This window comes from Balaenoptera physalus, assembly GCF_965194825.1.
Source record: "Balaenoptera physalus genome assembly, chromosome: 6".
NCBI lineage: Eukaryota > Metazoa > Chordata > Mammalia > Artiodactyla > Balaenopteridae > Balaenoptera > Balaenoptera physalus.
This window is the reverse complement of record NC_138885.1, coordinates 112,973,386-112,994,708: the sequence shown is the minus strand read 5'-3', so window position 1 is coordinate 112,994,708 and position 21,323 is coordinate 112,973,386.

Here is a 21,323-nt window from a genome sequence, read left to right as displayed (position 1 = left end):
TATGACATATAAACAATGCATTATCTCAATTACTTCATAAAATTCCACTATTTTACTTATCTAATTGCCAGATAAATAAATGATAAATCTTTAGTTTATCTATGAATTTTGCTGCTATAGCAACCTTGTGATTAAAATCCCTTTCACTTTGTCTCCTTGTGGATGCCTGAGGAGCCTCTTTGAAACAGGTATATCACTTAGTATTAACAAATTACACAGAAAATCCTGTACAAAATTTATCATTGTTGTTCATCCTTCCCACACATTAAAAAAAATCCAAACCCAGCCTTCAAATCTGTCTCATAAACAATCGCTTTGCTTGCCCAGCGATCTTTTTGCCTGTTGCTGCCATTCTTCCAAATTACTATACTTCAGAATTTCAGATAATGGGAACTTTGATTGTAAAATGAGTCAGTGCAACAAATAAAGAACAATGGAAAACTCATTGCAAATTTATTTCTAAAGAAGGAGGACATGAATTTTGAATGTTGAAAGGTGTTTACAGTTTTTGTGAAAAGGCTTCAGAACATGGAAGCTTAACTCCTTTTCTTAAGTGGTCAATGATTTGAATTAAAAAAGTGGAGCCCGAAATGTTGCACTGCTCTTTCAAAACTTTGCAGAGTGTTAGGTGTGATGCATGATAGTGGTGTGCTGGGGAGGACAGAAATTGTTGCTGCATGGACCTAATGTCACCACCCCACAGAATACCTTCAATGGTAACAATAATTGATTTTAGGGGCAACTAAGGTTCTCCTGAGCTTTCTATACAATGGGCCAGAAGCTAAGTGTCATCTGTGGATGAGCTCACGGTATTTTCTCTGGAGCCCTGTGAGCTCAATGCCAGTCTCATCCCATTTTACAGATGAGGGGTGGAGGCCTGTTTTGGCCCAGGGCTGGTGAGCAGGGGCCTGCGGTTGGAGCACAGTGTGTGGCCTTAGCACGGAGCCCTGCGTGCCGTCTGTGCGCCTGACTAATGAATCGACGTACTTTATTCCTTGAACTTCGATTTCAAAGCCAAAATCCTAACGCCTACTTTGGAGAGTTGTTATAATGACTAATTTGTAAAATGTCTGGTGTCATCTGGAATATAAAAGGAGCTCAGTAAATTTACTCACTATAATTATTACCAATTTCATCAATTGCTATGACAATTAGTCGTATTGTAGACATAATAGCTGCCATCACAGATAGACTGGGAGTCCTGACCTGACTCCGAGAAGTGTCACATCCTCTCCCCTTAAACACAAATGACTTCTCCCTCAGAAAGTGTGCTGTAACGTTAAAAAGAAATCAATCTACAGTGTTGCCCACAATCCTTTGCTTTTAATGGGCTCTTCATTTCATTACGTATTATGATAATTCTGCTAATTCGCCCTTCAGTAAACTACAACGTGAAAACTCAGTAGAAGAAAGTATTGTTTGCCTTAGCAAAAATTAGCCTCTGGCATACAACCAGACACAAAAAACTATCTATTTGGCATGGGATTTGCAAACAAGTTTTCCTAATAGTAATTCTCAGACTCTGTATTAGAGCCCCTTCTACTTTATTGAAAGTAATTCTGATCTGCTGTGAGTATAACTCCTACTTAGCTGTGGCTGGAGCTCACAAAGGCAGCCTGTTCTGTAAGAGTTGATAAGCTTATAAGCAGAACACCAACCCCCGTAGGATTTTGTTAATTTGGAGATCTTTAATGTTCTTTAATTGCCTGATAATATTTTTTGAACTGATTTTAAGAATTACCTTTTAAAAATCATTTTCCCCCCATTTCCTTGGTTAAGATGGTGGAAAAAATAGAAAGGACTGAGCTATACTTTTCTTGAGCTAGAAATTGCCATCAGCTTGATTTTTCAGATGTTGCATCACTATGAAGCACGGTTATTTCTCAACACGCTTTTTACATGCCGAGTAGGAATGTGTTAAGGTGAGTGTGGAGGAGTGCTATTTTACTGCCCTAGAGGGTTTTTGTTGTTGTGGGTTTGTTTCATTTTGTATATTTTTATAATTGCCTAAGTCCAGCTGAAAAAGCATAAGATATATGGTTGTAGATTATAACACGCAGCTCTGTCCTGCAGGCAAATATTGCCCAAAGTACAAATAAATGAGAGGTCTTTTATTAGAAAAAATACATAACTATAAAATGGCTAATACATTTGCTCTGTAAATTGAGAATAGATATTCAGGATAAATTCAGGCAAGAAATCCTCCTCCCAGATACTTCTGTGCTAGCTCTTTCCCTCATTCTGTAGCCATTTGTAAACACCTTTAGGCTGGTACTTATTAAAAATGATCTTGTGTTAGTGTAAATTATGCACACACACTCACACGCACACACATGAACACGCACAGATGCACATACATACACAATCACGTGCCCTGGAAGTGAAGACAGGCCTGGAGGTGAGGACAGACTGAGTCTGGCAGTGTCAACAAAGGTTCGTCCTAAAGGAACCCCGACCACTTCTGCCAACGCTCAGCGTCCACGGTTAGTCCTGTGGCCCCTCCCTGCCCAGGTGGGCACCGGCCCTGTGCCCTGGCCGGCAGGAGCAGTGACCAATTCCAAAGTCACCCAGGTGCGCGGCACAGCTTCCCATGCTTTCACAGGCCGAACGGGCTCCTGCACGTCCCAGGACAGCAGGACGGCCCCTCAGACCCTGGGGATGGAAGCCCGACTTGGCATCAGGAGGTTTCACGCTGCTGCCTCTCGCTCAGGTCCTGCTGCGGCAGCTCTCGGCCTGCAGACCTGGATCTGCTTCTAACGGAGAAGGTTCCCTTCCCTCCTTTCCTCTCCGTGCAGCCGGACAGGAGCAAACTCACCGCCTTGAGCACCCTCCGAGGAGAAGCGCCCAGGTCAGGGCCCTCCGCCCGGGAGGACGGGTCCTCAGTGAGTCCCCATTTTGTTCCCTGACAGACACTCCCTTTTGCATGCGACCTGCGGCTGCACTTCGGGGACGCCTTTGGTTTTGCATCCTCACCTCTGGCGCGGCCTGTGACCCCCAACCTGCCTCCCCCAAGGCTGCCCCGCTGTGGGAGAGTGATCGAGCATCATTTAAATTCTCTGGCACTCGCAGACCTTCTTCAGGCTCAGGGTTTCCTCTACAATCAACTATTTCAAACTCTTGGCGAGCTTCTTATTTGGGGCTCCTTGCGACAATAGCTACACTCTGGTATTAGGGCCACCCAGCAGGTGTGTGGGCAGCACATCTTTAGCCCATTTCCTGGAGACAGACGTGTAACTGAGGAGACGCCGAGGGTACCATCCCACCGTTGAAATTAACCGCCTCCCTGCCAGGCTGTGCGTCACAGGTTGGCCGCTAAAATTATCTACATTCCAACTTCTGTAAGTGATGGTCTTACTAAGTATTCATCACTGCAGAACAATTTCCCGTGGTCGCTGTCACAGACCGCCACAACCTCGGTGGCTTTCATTGGTTCATAAACTGGCCCCATCCCCAAGAGGACAGGGAGAGACCGAAGAAACTGGCAGACCTCCAGACTGGGGGGTGGCAGGTGTAACCAGCGGGGGGCTTACTTATGAGGCTTGCCTTGGACCGCAAGACAAGTGGCTATCTGCACCCACCAGCCAGATTTTAGAAGTTTATAGAGGGCTTGCCTGGGTTCCATCAGGTTCACTGTCTAGACGGCCTCGACCTCGAGGCTGTGTCTAGGGTGGGGATGGTGCAAACATCCCAAGGTCAGGGGTGAGGAGCCCCAGTTGCCCGGGACCAACTCGTGGGTCCTCTCAATTACTTTCTCCATCAGCTTTGAAACAGTACAGATCTAATTCTTACAGTTCTGCAGGCCAGGGTCCAAGGGGGTTTACAGTCTAACAGCCAGGTGTTGGTGGGCTGCCCTCCTTCCACAGGTGCCAGGGGAAGGTCCAGCTCCCAGGGGCTGCCGTGCTGTCTGCGTCCTGGCCCTCCTCCCACCTGGGCCAGGAGCACTGCCTCACCTGCATCACCTGGACTTTGACATGTTGCCCTCTCATCACATACGTGGACTTGTGATCACACTGCCCGCACCCCCTCCCTGACAGTCCGGGATGACCTCCCTTCTCAAGGTCAGCTGACCACTGGCCACAGTTCCGTCTGCAACCTTCACTTGCTTTGCCACGTTACGCACGTAACCACAGGCCTCGAGCAGGACGTGCATGTGTTTGGGGACCAATTATTCCACCTGCGGCTTGCTTTCTTCCCTCCATGCTTTTAAAATAATTTTTTTGGATCACCCTCAATGGACATCCCACTTGTGGTCCCATTTTTTATTTCAGTCAGGGTAGGTCTACAGTATTAACCACCACCCCCAAATCTGCATCCCTCACACAATGAAGATTTAATTCCTGATCCGGCTGCATGTACACGCGTGTGGGCCTCACCAGAGGAAAAGAGGAAAAGAGCCCTGACACCACTCACACTGGCCCTAAACGGGCATCCTTGCCCAGATCTGGTCATGGGCCCCTCTGCCACCGTCTGATATTGACACTAATGACACCACATCTGGCACCTTGTTTTTGCTAAGACAATATTTTAGTTCTTTAAGCAACCTTTAAAGCTATCATTCTGCTCTTGTTATAGATTGTATTGTCAGCTTATGCTATGTTATCTTTCTTTTTCATAATATGATTTCAATTAATATACTGATCTCTCTAATCTTCAGATTTCTTATTCTATTTTTTTCAGATATGTTTTCCTTAATCCTTCTTAATTGTAAGGTTCTTAACTCCTGTTTTTAATCTTTAATTCTACCCACTGCTCTCATTTTAATTTTTCTCTCATTAATATTCTAACTATTTAATTATAATATTGTATCATTTATTTACTGAGTTCCTAGGTTTTTATCTTGAAGTTCATTTACTTTAGATCTCGTTATTATTTTTCTTTTACCCAACCGTTAGTCTATTATGCCCTTACTTCTCTTATTTTCAAATTGTACTAATTACCTTTACTTTGAATTTTATTTTAAATAACTCTTTTTTTATGTGTGAATATGGAAAACGTAGTTAACGGATATTACTTCTCTTCATCACAGCTTGTTCTTTCTTTAGGGAAGGAGCTAACCTTTTCCATAACGTAATTCATGGTCCCTCATACGGTGGTCATGTTGAAACAGTCATTTCTACTGCACGATCCACGGCCTGGTGGGTGGAAGTTTACCCCTCCAGCTTTACAAATTTACATCACAGATGTAAGAAATGAGGAGGAGGAGACCCGTAGAGAGAGAGCAGACATTAAAAATAAAGAATGGAAGTTGTTTACCCAAAATTTTCTTTGGGAACAAGCACTGGACTGAATCTCTTTCAAGGGTTTTGTGCCATACCTTTTAAAGAAAGCAGAAAACTTCTGCACCCCAGGCTCTGGGAGGGGAAGTTTCGTTAAAAGGCACCTGTTCTAAATGGTTGTCTTCTGCCTTCTGTGTCCTCATGCTGCTTTAACAAAGCACACCACACTGGGCGGCTTAGAACAACAGACCTTAAGGTCTTATAAGTCTGGGGGCTACAAGCCCAAAGTCAAGGTGTAGGCAGGGCCACGCCCCCCTGAGACCCGCCCCTTCCGACCTTCTGGGGACCCCTCCTGGGAAGCATAGCTCCAGCTTCACGCGGCTTCTCGTAAGGACACCAGACCTACTGGATTAGGGCCCACGCCGCTCCAGGGTGACTCATCTTAGCTAACAGTACTTCCATTGACCCTGTTTCCAAATAAGGTTGCATCCACGGATATTAGGGGCGAGGACTTCAACGTCTCTTATGGAGACACAGCTCAATCCACAACATACATCAAGGTGCTGATTTCCAGACACCAGATTAACACCGACATCAAGTCATTTGTGGTGAGGAACACGCTGGCGAGAACTTCATCCTGAAACACAGAAGCTGGCGACTCATCCGTGGCCGAGGCTGGACCCTGCACAGCTGGTCCGAGTTTTTTTTTTTTTTTTTTTTTTTGACGCTTTGGAAGCCATTTTATTTTTCTTTAATCATTCCTTTACCTCAGTTAATTTTAAAATCTTAGTTTGCAGAGAGGCAATTTTAGGCTCCTGATAATATTTGGAAGCCTCAAAACACCAGTCAAAACAAGCATTCGATTCAGTTTTGGAAATTTTAGAGCTATGGTTGTCCAATTCAGTTTTGTGTTTTTTTTTTTAACATCTTTATTGGAGTATAATTGCTTTACAATGGTGTGTTGGTTTCTGCTGTATAACAAAGGGAATCAGCTATATATATACATATATTCCCATTTCTCCTCCCTCTCGCGTCTCCCTCCCACTCTCCCTACCTGAGTTTTAACTGGTGCCCCTGAGGCTGCTGGTGGGGAAGCAAGCAGAGCGCTGGCCGCGAGCCGTGTGGCTGTGTGGACTCTGAAAACCACAGAGCGCTTCAGATGCACAAATGGGAAGGTCAGCAAAAAGGCCCTGGAATGTGGACAACCCTTCACTTAATCTCATTCTTTACAGCCAAACCCATTTTTTTAATACCTACGTGAGACAGAAAAGTGAATGCATTCATTAGCATGACCCAGGGGTAGAGCCCGTTTACAGCATATAAAAACAAGTGCCAACTGAATTCTATTGTTCCAAGATCTTTGCTTAACTGATGACCTTGACAACTATTTTGAAGGTCACGCACCACAATACATAATTACTCTTGCCATAAAAGTGTATGTCGGAATCATAACTGTATTTAATTAAAAGTGTACATATTTTTTAATCTTAAAGATGATATAGGTGTATTATTAGTTTATCCAGAGTAAATCAGTGTAAGAAATTTAGAAAATTTAAATTATCTAGATTTGTCATGAGAAAACTCAGACCTCATAACAGCTTAAATGAAAAATTATAATATATTGCACAGACTTTTTAAATCAAAATTATCAAACCAAATTGATCTGTCCAAGGCTTATCTTCGTTTGAATCGATTTCTTATAGGAAAAAATACTTCCATGCTAGCACTTTCTCAAAAGTTTGTTCTTTTTATTTTTTTTCATTGAAGTCTAGTACACTTCAAGTGTTAGCAGTTCCGTTTTTTTTTTTTTTTGTAAATGTTCTTGGAATTCAAGGAATATTAGATTTATGCAAACACTTACTAGTCTAAAACCAGCCGGAGAAGGGCTCCTTTATTTCAAGGGGCCCCATAGTCTAATTTATTGATTACTCTGGAGGCAGGACTATCTCACAGTGGCAGGTGAGGCCTTTTTCTGACTACAGGTGTGCAGACTCGCAGGGCACCTGCAGCGGCTTCGGCTTCTCAAGTTCAGCCTGGGGTGGAGAAACACAGACACACCGCAAGGCACGTCCGTATCCCTCTCTGCCGTGTCCAGACAGTCCTTGTCCAGACACAGACCAGACGGCAGACTCGCAAATCCTCCGCTGTTGCTGCCGACGGACCTCGTCACAAGCCGGCTCCTTGCCCTCCGCTGCCCCCAGCTGAGAACAAGTCATCGAGCACGCCCGACCAGGACCAGCGAGGAAGCCTGGGGAGGGCAGGCCTAGCGTCGCTCAGGCTGTGGCTCTGAAGGCCCTTTGTCCACAACCAGCGGACTTTGAGCGAAGGAGACTTTCCTCCGTAATGTGGGTGGGAGGGCTTGAGAGCAAAAGCTGCGGTCTCCCAAAGAAGAAATTCTCCCTGAAACACCCAATCCCGGCTGCTGGCCTGCCCTCCAGACTCCAGACTGCCTCAGCCATCTCCCTCTTTGTTCCTCTCTCTCAGCACATGTAGGGACCCAAGGTTTCAGCAGGGGAGACAAATCGAATTGACTATCTGACCTTCGCCGCACTTCACACTGCCGACTTTATTCTCACCACGGACTCTACAGTTTATATCTGGTAAGTTGTACGGAGTCGGGCCTGAGTTTGCTTCCTAGGGCTACTGCTTATCAGCTCTGTGCTCTGAATGTATTTCACATCTTCTCCTTTAGTTTTATCACCTGTAAAATGGAGGCGAATCCACTTCCTAGAGATTTTCAAATATTGACATGAAGCAGTGCAGGCAAAGCACTTAGCCATGAAATAAGCATGTCATGGAGCAAGTGCTCAGGAGATGTCAGCAGCCCTCACACCTCCTGCTGCTGTTGGTCTGATTACATGTGCAATATATACGTATTATTACCACTTGCATCTCTTCCAAAAAGTTGGGATAAATTAAATGTCCAATATTATGTTTTAAAGCCTCACTAGAAAGAATCTGATGGATTTGCTATTCTCTATTCCCCCAATTTTTGTGACTTTTCTCTCCCTACGTTTTATGATAAAATCACTGATTTGTTTGTTCAGTAATTCTTTGCAAATAAGACTAACAGAAATAGATGTTCTTTCACTGGGCAAAGGGGATCATAGGAAGGAAGTTTATTGATTTTGGCTATTTTGTCTTTGGGGAGGAAAAACGTAATTGTTTCTTGGCAGAGTTTAGTCTGCTTCCGTCCAGGGTCGCTGAGCCTCACTCACTCGAACTCTGAAGCCGGGAAGAGAGGAGACTTAACCCTTCAGAGGTCTTGCTGATACTGAAAAGTGCCGTGATGCTTTGGACAGAGGAAGGCCAGATGTAAGGGCCAGAAGAGAGAGAGAGCCCCTTTGACTCTGCTTTGAGGGTTATCCTGACTTCACTGCATCCTCTGCACTGCTAGGGATTTGCCCTGGAGCGTGGAGCAACTCGCTGGACCATCGTCGTGATCTAGCTGAGATGGGGAATCAGTGTCTCTTCCCATCACGGGGAACAGTGAATAGCGAAGCCTCCTGGAGAAGGGACGGCTGTCTCGGGGGCGTCCTCCGAGGTCCAGGGCGGCAGTGCTGCTGTTGGGTTCTCTTCCTGATTAGTTCTCACTTGGCAGTTCCACTGAAATGTCAGAGTAGAAGCTCCTTTCTGAAATACGGAAACGGCGTGAGCGTGGGTAGACCTTGGTCTCCCCACAGCAGCGTGGACAGTTTTCGGCATCAGAGCTTACAGTGAGCACAAGTCTCCCAGTCGCTGGGATGGATTTCCCAGTTCAGTGGTTACAATTTTCCAAATGACTGAATTTGACGTACAGTTTACCCAGAACCGACAATAACTTTCAGGCTTTTTGATAACAAACCTTCTCAGTTTGGGAATATAGTTTACTTTTTCGACACGGATTGTTGAAGGCTGATTTAATTTGTCTTATTTAGTAGCCACAGAAAAAGCCTAAGTCCTGTGCTTGTTTAATTATTATTGCTCAGGCCAGCATTTTAGGGGAGAAATCGGCTTTTTGCTGATGTTTGAAGGAAGATTCTGTTATGCTGCTTCTGTTAACCATGGGACAAGTTAAGGAAATGTCTCTCTTTCACGTTGAGTACCCTTAAGTTTACTTCACTGAAGCTAAATATCCTTCAGAGCAAGGAAGGTCCCTAACCCTTGATTTACTTGCCTGATGTTCTAATATGTGTTTTTTGTTTACATCCTCACAAGCATTTTGACCTTTTCCATTTAACAAACAAGGGCTTTATGTTTTCACTTTAGTTTTCCAACACCAGGTATTTTATGTCAAATTCCTGGGCCTTTGACAGCAGCTGTTACAACCAGTAACTGTTGTAACACTGTTCCCTTTCCAGGAGAGCAAGGAAACTGTGCCAAAAAGATTGATTTGCTGATATTTTGCCGTTATAAGACATAGAGTTAAACTGTTAGGAGAAATTCCCAAAGCCAAAAGGAGTTCTGCAAATATCAGCCAACTGCCCTGAAACGTATCTGGCTTTATTAAAATGCCTACAACTCTCCACCCGCCTAATCTCATGGAAACAGAAGTTTGATCTCCTTACTAAGTATGACTTCACTACAAATGTTTTGCATGACTTTATTTAAAAAGTATCAACATTTAAATAGAAGAATCAGTGTGAGTTTTTCACTCTGATTTAATGGAAATGTCAAAGAAAAAATAAAACTATCAAATCTGTACTATTGGAAAATGTCAAACTTATGGACACACACACACACAAAACCATTTCATATATCTTATCTCATTATATATTTCCAACAGCTTTCGGATGTAAGTAGAAAGGCAGACAGAAGATATATAGCATGGTAAGAACATGAGCCCTCGGGGATGGAAGACCAGGGCATCTTACCAGCAAACACTGAGTTATAAATTTAACGCGCTTATCACCTCCTGAAGCTCCACCTGAAACAGTGCCACTAACTTCCTTCTTTCTTGTCGGATGCTTTACCAGGTCCAGGTCCGGGTGACTGGAGGTGGTGGTGGATGGGATGCGTCTATCCTCACAGGCACTGGGGCAGGGCTGCCACACGGACACACCTTCTTTAGGAGGCGAGACCAGACCTTCCGTTAGGATGAACTGCAATCTTATCACTCATCTCAGTACTGTTCGCCAATTCCTGGACACAAGCAGAAAACCAACGTGTACAGTTTCTTGAGCAGCCTGAGAACTGAGTAAGAGATTTTGGTTGTGCTGTAATTGTTCATTTATGTGTTGATTTCCTCAGGACACTAAGCCTTTGAAGTATTTTAGCTCTTGAATTCATCTTTATAGACTCATTAATTAGCAGACACCTAGCACAGAAATAAAATCACAGAATATTTGTTAAATAAGTAAACACATAGGATTTGTTTCTTTTTCATACATTAATAAGGCAACTTGTTAGATCTGGACTGGGAGAATTGAAATAAAAGTAAATAAAATGTTTAGAAAATCTAGAACTTAAACAGTAATACTAACAATATATTGTATTAATTGATCACATATTTTTAAAGTAATTACTTTGTGCTGAGAGTGGTTTTCGGTGGTACAGATCCAATGGAAGCAAGATTGATTTGATTTGTGTCCTTACCCTTAGAGAGCTTACGATGTAGCCACACGGCTGTTTTATTAGGATGAGTTATCTTTACCAGATGGAGGAGAGATCAGCACCATAGGAATGAGCAATATATTATTTGCAATGTTTTGGTGCCTTGAGAAGATTCTGTGCCCTTGCGAACTCACACTAGGATATCTTTTCAGCACATTTGGACGCTCAGTAGGAGTTTGGAATATATTTCCTCAGAAATAAACCCTTGACACTGGACTAGTTACAGAGCAGGGTTGTGTACAGAACAAAGCATAGGAAATTGGTAAAAGGTTCTTCCAGGACACGGTTAATCCTACCGTTGTCTGGACCAAGATCTGGGCTCTGCACCTCTTCCAGCTCCCATTAGGGTCATTAGCAGCTCTCAGGATGACGCCGAGAGGATCTAAAAACTGAAACGTCAGAGCTGGAATGAACTTTAGAAATCATCTGGTCATTTGACAGACCGGGAAACCCCAGAGCCAAGAAAGTTCCTGCCCAGCCCGTGACAGGCCCTCTTGGTCATGGGTTTGGAACTTTCATTCCCAGCCCCGCCCACTGTCTGAGAACTCAGAGTAACAGATGCCAGCGCACGCATTGCTGAGACAGAGCCAGAACAAGTCCCCGTCCCCCCAGTTCTCCATGCCCTCCTGCTCAGAAACAGATAAGGCTGCCAACCCATGACTTCCCTCCCACCCCGGTCTCTAACCAGGGTAGCCTCTCTCCAACCAGGAACTGAGAAGGTGGCTCCAGCCTCCCAGGAAGGGGAAGCCACCCTGGAGGGCATGGGAAGACCCAAGCACTAGAGTCCCCCCATCACCCTTCTCCAGGGGAGCAAAGCAGTGTCATCAGTGCAGGTGAACTTGGAGACCCCAGCCAAGCCAGTGGTCAGAACAGCTGGGGAGTGCAGATAAGGAGAGCAGACAGCAATAACCAGGGCTGGATGCAGCTTCAGAAGCACAGCCCCATCCATCTCCTTTGTGTTTCGTCTTCTCCTACCTTTTCAGTTGAACTTCACGATGAGAAGGGGGAAAGTCAGACAGATAATTAACAACCCACAGCAGAGAAGGGAGACAAACCCCTCCCTGCGGTGGGCAGGGAAGGAAGAGAACCACTTAGAGTAGCAAGTACTGTGTGTTTACTACTGGGTACCAAGGATGTCTGCTCCTCACAAGGGCCCTATGAGGGGCATATCCTTATCCCTACCCTACAGATGAGAAAACTGAAATTCAGAGAAAACCCGATCCAAGGTCCCACAGCAGGCGAACAGCAGAGATAGGTCTGAACCCGGATCTGACGTCTGACTTAGAGTGCCCTTTGCTTTTACACCTGCCTGGAGCAAAAGCCCCTGAAGCCCCCACCAGTCACCTGTGTGAATAGGCCAATACCAACACGTGGGGCCAGCTGAGGTAGTGAAGACCTTTCTCATTGACACCAATTCCTTTTCCCTCGTAGAAAGTCGATCTTTGCCAGAGCCCCGGGTTAGGAGGCAGGGAGCTGAGTTCTTGTCCTGGCTCTGGTCCTGACTCCACTGTGTGAGTCAGGGCAGGCCACCGCACATCTCTGGGCTCAAGTTTTCTCATCCGTAAAGCAAGTGCACTGAACCAAAAGATCAAAGTCCATTCGGACTCTAAGAGTCTCTGCTTTTGAACGAACAGCCTAACAGACCAGAGCAGAAGGCTTCAGGGCGGAATGACTTGCTTCCTAAAGAATCTCCGCCGGATGTGAAACTGGTCTGGACGATGGCTACAGAGGCAGAGGCACAGGGCATGACCTGGGCCTGGGGGTAGCCATAACTCCCTCTCCTCCCAGACTGCCCTCTGGACCCTGCGGCCAGCATCTCCTGGGTCTCACTCACCACAGAGCCTGCAGAGAAACAGCGACACGCTGCAGAAGAGAAAGAGTACGAGGCAGGAAGTCAAGAGATCTGGGTTCAAGTTCTAACTCTGTCACTACCTAGTTGTGGGGATCCAGGCAAATGACCTCCTTTGGCCTCCTTTTCCCCCAAATCAGCCCACATCGGGGAAAGGAAGAGGGATTAGTTACCCGAACCAGAGAGTGGAAAGCTAGACTCATCCAGCCAGGCATTTCCCAGACTGCTCTAAAGAGCACTGCCCCAAGAGATGTTAATGGATGAGCTCAGAAACAGATAAGTCTGAAAAACAACCCATATCCCCTTTTGGAAATTCACAAGGCACAATGGCATAGGAAGCCTCTGAGAAGTTCTGCACTGAGCAAACGTGTTCACCTTTGTTCCTTCAAACATCCTTAAGCCTGGAACATTGTTATCAGGGCACACCTAGTTACCATCCTGTGGCGTGCTGGCCAGGCCACCTTTGATTTACAGATGGACCTCAGAATGATTCATGTCCTAACTCCTCATATCGTAAAACCCCTGTCCTCACCCCCAGCCCCTCAGAATAGTCACATTCAGTACCAGGCATGCCCCCTCACTCTCAGAGCCAGCTCAATGCCCGGATCCTCTGCGAGGGGCCTTCCTCTCCCCTGTCCCCAGAGCCGCTATAATCTCCAAAACGGGACTCACTGCCAAGGGCTGGGGGACATCTCCAGCACAGAGCCAGGAGGCTGCGATCCCCTAACATCGCCTTCATGTAATAGGAAAACATACCAATCGTTACATATGAGAATAAGGACTCATTCTCATCCTCCTCCCTGACCCTCTAGGTACCTGGCACTGTGGCCTGTGGACTTCTGGGCATCATTTCTACTTTAAAACAAGGCCCAGGTTTTGGCCTAGATCCCCAGAATCAGGGTTGGAAGATTCTGTCAAGGCCATCTCCTCCACAGCATTCCCAACAGAATGCTCCAGAAAGCCCACATCAGGGTTAACCATACTGTTAGCAGAGACCTTCTCCCCAAGTTGCTGTATGAGCTTCCACTCTGGCCCTTCCAGTGTGTGTCCCTTGCCTGGGGCTTCTGCTCTTTCTGAAGGGTACAGGGTGACAAGTTTGGGGGATGGAAGTGCTCTTCCAGCTGAGCCATTCCCCTGGGAGGAGGCTGAGCTGAGGTGGCTATTACCCCAGCTCATGAAGTGAGGTTCTCCCCACACCTGAGGGGTACCCTGTCAGTACCTCTCTGAGGTGCCTGTTTTTACAGGTGAGGCCCTGAGGTCACGGCACAAGATGACAGGAAGCCAGGGCACTTGACCCCGTGTGGTCCCACCACTACTTTCTAAGTTTGAAACTGGGTCTCGGGGTCCTCACGGCTGGAGAGGTGGGGAGAGCAGGCAGGTGAGGAGGAAGCATGGCTGCCCCCTTGCCCCTGACAAAGCAGCCCCAAGGAAGCACCTGGCTCCTCCTGCCACCACCGGCCAAGCCAAAGGCGCCAGCTTTGAAACCAAAGCTCACCAGTGAGATGAATATTTCAGAGCCCCAGAGAACTGGACACCCGAGGAACCTTCCATGACATCTGCCTCTGACCCTGGTTCCCAGGCCTACCCGCCTCATCCCATGTCCAGGTTCCTCAGGGGGAACCCCAACCCCTGGATACCACACAGAGGCCACCGTGGGGTCAGAAGGGATAGTGACCCCCAGCGGACAAGAGCTGGTGCAGAGCCCGCAAGATCAGGGCCGAGCCTCCCAGCAGCCTTCCTCCACTGCCCCTCCCGCTGTCCTCTGTCTCCACGGTTTTCCCCTTTCCCATTTTCCTGTTTGGTTTTTACTCCGACCCAAAGAGGCCATGTGGAGGATAGTATTGGTACTTCCGGGTAGCTTTCTGAATCCAGTCTGAGGGCAGTGGCTAGAAGGGGGTGGACTGAGGCAAAGTCGTGGTGACAGAGGTGGCAGGTTCCCCACGCGAAGAATGGGGGCTGCTCATGGCTTCCACCCGGTCCCCAACTCACTCAAATACTCAGTCACCTGTCTACACCAAAGCTGACACCAGGGCGTGCAGAGCCAAGCCGAGGCCAGGCCAGGCCCTGGGCCGCCTCCCCTCCCCCTCCCACCAGCTTAAGGCCGTGACAGCCTTTATCCCACTCACAGCTGGCCACCCTGGGGCTGGCACTGTGGACACGCCCAGCGACAGATACGCGCCAGGAAGCGGGGGACAGGACACCCTCAGACTCTGGCCCGATTGTGCCCACAACCCGCGGCTCGGCTCCCAAGGCTAAACAGGCGCCACTCGCCCGCCCGGGGCGCACAGGGAAAGAGAAACGCCAAAGGTGAGGGAGACACAGCCCCATTCTGGCCCGCTGCGCACTCCAAGAAAGTTTGCGACCCCATCCCAGCGCCGCCCCAGCCCTGGCCGGGTCCCCGCCGGCCCGCGGCCCCCCACTCCCGCCGGCCCCGGGCCCCTGGCTTGCCTGCCGCTCCCGACGGTGCGTCCCCGGCCTCCCGCTGTCGCAAGTTGAGTACCCCCTCGCCGGCCTGGACTGGACTGGTGTTCCACGCCCCGCCCCGTCGCGCAGGCCCCAGCCGGGCGCTGGGGTCCGCCCCGGTCCCGCCCGCATCCGCCCCGGTCCCGCCCGCGTCTGCCCTGTTCGCGCTCCTCCCAAGTCCCTGAGGACTTCCTAGTGTCTTTGGATTTTAAGGCATTACGTGATCATTGTTGGAAACTCAAAACTACAGGAAAAGATCACTTCCTCCCACTCCTCCCGACTCCCAGCGGCAAGCGCTTGCTTTTGATGCTTCTTTGCCTATATATATCTACGTATTTGACTTGTTTTATACGATGTTTTGCTTGTCGCTTTTTTTTTTACTTCACATTTTCGCATGAACATTTTTCTTGTCACTAAATGTTCTTCAAAAGCATAATTTTAAAGCCACAAAGTATTCTATCACACAGCTATTGCTGATTTATTAAATCGGTTTCCTACTTTTAAGGACATTGAAATTGTTTCCCATTTTTCTCATTATGAAACATAAATCAGTGATGAACATCCTTGACAAGTCTATGCTTTGAAGCCAAATGTACTTTTCAAGTTTTAAACTTCAAACGTCCAAATGCAGAGATAGATGGAACTTAGAACCTCTGCCCCTGGGAACTAAGACATTGCCTGCCTGAAGTTACTTCAACCAGGAAAGCAGGTGTTTTAGAGTCAGAAATCCTGGGGTGTAGATCACTACAATCAGTGCACAACATTGTGTCGGGGGCTTTGCACCTGTAGTCTCAACCCTCACAGCCACTAACGGTAGAATGTACTAGTCATTCCATTTTACAGGCAAGGAAATAGGTTCTGGGAAGTTTTGAAACGTTGCCGGAGTTTACGTAGTTCCAAAGTCCATGGTTTTTTTCCATTACGCCAAGGCTACCGGTAGATGAACGGCTTTGTTTAAGGTGCTTATCTCGTGCTAGTAGCTGCAGATCTGCACTGCACTGAATGTTGTTCACAGCCTGTTGACACTTTTCCTTTTTGAATGGGGAGGGGTGTGACTTGACAAAACACAGCTTGAAATGAATGCGGTTGGACAACCTCGGGATTCCAAACCCATCACTAAGCACTTTTCTTTACATTATTATCTCCAGCGGCCAGTCCTGCTCTTTCACAGAGCAAGGCTTAGGAAGGAGGAACCTGTGGACTCATCTGGAAGCTCATTTGCATACTAAACATAAGTGAAAGCAGTGTGTTTACTACTAGAAAGCATAGTAAGCAAGGTTACCACTTGGACTGTATTGAGACCAATTAAAATAAAGGTGTTGTTTAAATTGCCCCCTCCACACACACTGTGTATGTTTGTTTGTATATAACTTAAGTAGGAGTTACTCAGGGGCACTGGTGGACATTATGGTGGGCTAACTCCCCCAGCCACCCCAACCCTTCAGTGTAAGTTCGGTTTGGGGTCAAAGACCTCACTTTAGGAAGTCCCCTCCCAAAGGGAGCAAGAACGCACCGGGGCAAGTACAGTTCTGCTCAATATCAGTTTACCCCTGGATCACAGGACAGAGCCCTCATGAACTGCAAAGCCCTGCCGCATCTGGCCGCGTCTCCTGACATCCCTTCATGCTGCCTGCACTTGGGCCCCTTCTCCAGAAAGTACGCTCCACTTTCTAGAACTGCTACAATGATTTCAAGCGGATTCATTTTCCAGCCAGCAATCACATCCACCCCCTGGGAAAGTGGGCCGTGGGGATGCACACAGACAAGCCCAACACAAGCCTTGCTCCATGTTCTTTCTCCTGAGCCCATTTTCTGATCATGGAATCAAGATTGTGTTGACTGAAAGAAAAACACACAACGTAAAACTTGTGAGTTAAGTTTTATTCGGGGACCTTACTAAGGACCATAGCCTCTCAGATAGCTCTGAGAAACTGCTTCAAAGAGATTAAGGAGGAGCCGGAATATACAGGATCTTTTTTGCTGGGAAAAACCTGTATTCAAGCATAAAAAGGTTACTGCTGATCACAAAGAACAGATATCTCAAGTTGATGATTTTAGTGTTCTATGTATGGGAAGATGCAAGAATCTGGGGTCATTAAAATTTTTTCTTAGATATGCATCTTAGCTATCTAAGGACACTGATATCCAAAGCACAGAATGCCTCCTGTTGTTTTTTTTTTCCCCCCACCCGGAATTCCCCTCAGGGTGCACTGTTGGTGGGTGATTGCAGTGACCAATGGCTTGATCCTGTAGAACTGGAATGGCAAGCAATGTTTTTTTCTTGACAATGATAATCCTAAAAGAACATCAGAAGCCCCAGGCCCAGGGTGACCATTCACAATAGGTAGTCAATAGTGATGTCTCCTTCTCTGGACCCCATTGTATGCCTGGATAAAAGGGATAGGGCCTTATCTGCAGAATCCTTAGCAGATTATTAATTAAGGCCCTACTGTCTGCCAAGCAGACAGGAATTTCCGGTTCTAAAGATGACAAAACTGAAGGACACAGCCCTTGACCTCAAGAAACTCACAATCTAAGGGAGAGAGTAAAAGACCAGATAATTACAATTTTGTCAATTTTACCAGTGCTGGGATAGAGGAGTGTTCACTTGGTTCTGTGGGATCCCAGAAAAAGGAGCATGGTGTGGGAGTGAGGGATGTTTCAAGAAAGACTCTTGAGGGGGAATTCCCTGGCAGTCCAGTGGTTAGGACTCCAGGCTTCCACTGCAGGGGACCCAGATCGATCCCTGGTCGGGGAACTAGGATCCCACAAGCCGCACCACATGGCGGCTGGGGAAAAAAAAAAAAAAGAAAGAAAGACTCTGGAGAGGCAGTAACACCTGATTCCATGTTGGTGGATGTTTAAGAATCAGCCTAGCTCGTGCAGGGGCAGGGAAGCAGGTTCTCCAGGTAGACAGAACAGCATCTGAAGCAAGGAGCTTAGGGCCCCTTGTCCCAGCAATCTTGGATGGGGCGGGTGGACTGGGGCGAGAGTGGTAAGAAATAGGGCTGGGCAAGGAAGCAGGGGTCCAGGAATTGAAATTTTACCCTAGGGCAACAGGGAGCCAAGAGACTGTCAACAGCCATCTAGAGGGAGGTTGGGAGGACGGGGGAAGCTTGGTGGTACCCCTGGGGTAAAGTTGCCAGCTTCAGCAAAGAAAGATGCAGGACGATCAGTTAAATTGAACTTCAGACAAACAACAAATCACTTTTAGCATAAGTATGTCCCATTGCCCCATACAATGTTGGGAAATACTTACACTATTTATTTGTTTCTTATCTGAAGTTCAGATTTAAGTGGGTGTCATGTATTTTTCTGGTGACCCTGCTCTGGGAGGAGAGTCAAGTCAGTGGCCGCAGGAAGGTTGGGGGATGAAAGGCATCAGGCTGATGTTTATTTTAGGGATGGAGTAGCCTAAGTTTAGTGATTGATGACAGGGGGTGGAGTGGTTCCCTGGAGCCCAGATGGACCCCAGGGAGTGGGTGGGAAAACTTGACTGGAGTGGGGGTAAAACCGAGCAAAGGGCTCGCCTGCCCACGGCACGGAAAGCCAAACACTGACAGCTGGAGTTTGCAGCAAAGTAAGGGTTGATTACAGGGCGCCAAGCAAGGGAGTGGAGTGGGAGGCAAGCCTCAAATCCACTCCAACTTGGTCTTTGAGTTAGGGGGCTTTTTAAAGGGGAAGCACAAAGAGACGGGGATTAATCATCATTTTATGACATTTCTGTGACATTTCTTAATCATAGTTTTGGGAGTCGCGATGTCTCTTGTTTACAATTCTCTGCCCAGGTGATCCATGACTCCAGGGTCCATTAGCTCATCATGCCCAGAAGAAACAACCTGAGTTTGTATGTTAATGATGATATCCATAATAACAATTTTAGTATATTAACGATGTTACCGACAACAGCAATTTTAGTCATCTGACTCGATTAGTGTTCAGTTAGCATAGAATTGAAATCAGAGGGGACAAGAAAGGGAATGAAGTTTTGGATAGAGAGGTTAATCATAAAGTCAGTAAGGGAACTCAGTTTTAGGGGGACTTGGTTTCAGAGCATCCAGAGAAACTTCTCTGCTGCCCGACCCCAGGGCTCCACTAACTGGTTCCACACATTCCTCCTGCCATATGCCCTGTTACTTAGAGCTTATGTGTTACTCCACCCAAGAGAGGTCTTTTCATTTATCACTAACTTTCTCAAAGAAGCTGCCCTTTTCCAGAAGGCTTTGTATTACTGAATTGAGGCATTTAACCTGGCCTGGAGTAAATATGCCTCTTTCTCCTTTTGGAAGGCAAGGACAAAGTCTCATTTATCTCTAGGCCTCAGCACAGCCCATCCCCATCATCCATGGAATTTAAGGAATTCTAATGCTCTAAATTGGCATCAGGGCAAGGCTCTCAGGCAGGAATGACAGATTATTAGAGTAGGGGGAAGGACATTAGAGTTCTTTCCCCTAAAAATTAGCCTTAATATCCATAAACATTAGTTAGCACTTTCATAAAGAAATAGGGAGTGGGAAGAATGGTGGATTCAATGTCCCAGGAGCAAGAGCATGTCCCAGCTTTGCCAGGAGTGGCTGTGAGGCCTGGGCCCACCTCTTTATCTCTAATGGGTTTAATGGGTCTAATTGTACTGCTCTTTCCTATCTCCTACGACTTTCAATGCCTCAAATGAAATCATCTATGTGAAAGGCATTGAAAATGGCACACAGTGATGTTGTTAGTGACTCTACCAGACTAGACAGAGCTGGAATCAGGTTAGATAAGAACTTCTCCTTCCCAGGAGGAAGGCTGGACTACAGAACCAGCCTGACATTCACCACACCGCGATGGCCAGGCAGGGTGCAGGGTACAATGCTTTCCAATCTTCCCTGACCATCAGAATCACCCGAGGGGCTTGTGAAAATATATAGATTTGCTTGGAGAGTCCTCTTTCTAGATCTCTGAATCAGAATCTTCAGGGAATGTGGAAATGAATCCCCGAAGGAGAAAGTAATTATCAGCCAGCTTTGGTGATAGACAGACCTGGGTTCTGTTTAAATTGCTTAATAGTGGTTTTGTGACATCGGTCATATTACTTCTCTGAGCCTTGGTATCCTTATCCATATAAAAGGAGGTGATAATATAGGACGGTAAGGATTTAAAATAGCAGTTTTAAAGTGCTTGGGACCTAGCAGAAACTCAATTGCTATTGTTGTTTGTGAGATAGAAACCCAGTGACTCAGTGATTAACACAACCTCAGTTTGGCCAGCTATATGATTTCGTTTGGAAGACTAAACAGGACGTAGATGGAGGAATTTGCGGTAGCTCAAGAGGCCCAGGTTCCTTCCAGCTGTGTCCTCTCACACCCTGCCCATGGCCGCCCACCGTGGACCTCGGCCTTCTGAGTCATCCCCACCTGTGGGGGGGTTCTCAGCTTTTGCAGCCCCCCTCCTGGTCAGATTGAGAAACCCTTCCTCATATTTCACTTGCATTTGTCTAAACAACTCCCCTGTCGAAAAAAACCCAACAGCCATTTCCTCTTATTTCCAGCCCAAGATAATAGCTGCCCTGGAACCTCTCATTACCATTAACTGCATCCGCTATGATCTCAATTTCAAGCGCCCCACGCTCTGACCACCATCTCTCTTTCCAGCTCAAGGACCCTGCCGCCAACAACTCCGTGACCACATTGGGACTGCCCATCTGTGAACTGTCTTCCCTGTGTCTCCCAGCCTCGAGTCCCTCCTTAACCAGCTCAGATCCATCATTAGAATCACTCCATTCCGTTACCCCTCTCTGCCTTGTGGTACTCAGCAGGCAAAACTGCAGCTCTGCACCCACATGCTGAAAAGGAGGAGAAAAACACGCAAGGCACTGACTGATCTCACTCTGAGTTCAGAAGACTTAGGTTCTTCTCCTCCATTCATGTTAACATTCCCATCCACACTTTCTCCAGTCTCTTCAAAACTCCAGCACCTGCTCCACAGCCTCACTCTCAGCCTTGATCTTGCTTCGTATGTCACTGAGCAAAGAAAAGAACTGCCACCTGTATCTCCACTTGGCTATCTAATAGCTGACCGCTTCTCAAAATTTATGTGCAAACAGATCACGTGGGGATCTTGTTAAATGCAGATTCTGCTGCAGTAGGGTGAGTGGGGCCTGAGAGTCTGCATTTCTAATGTGTTCCAGGTGACGCTGAGCTGCTGGTGTGGGGACCACTCTC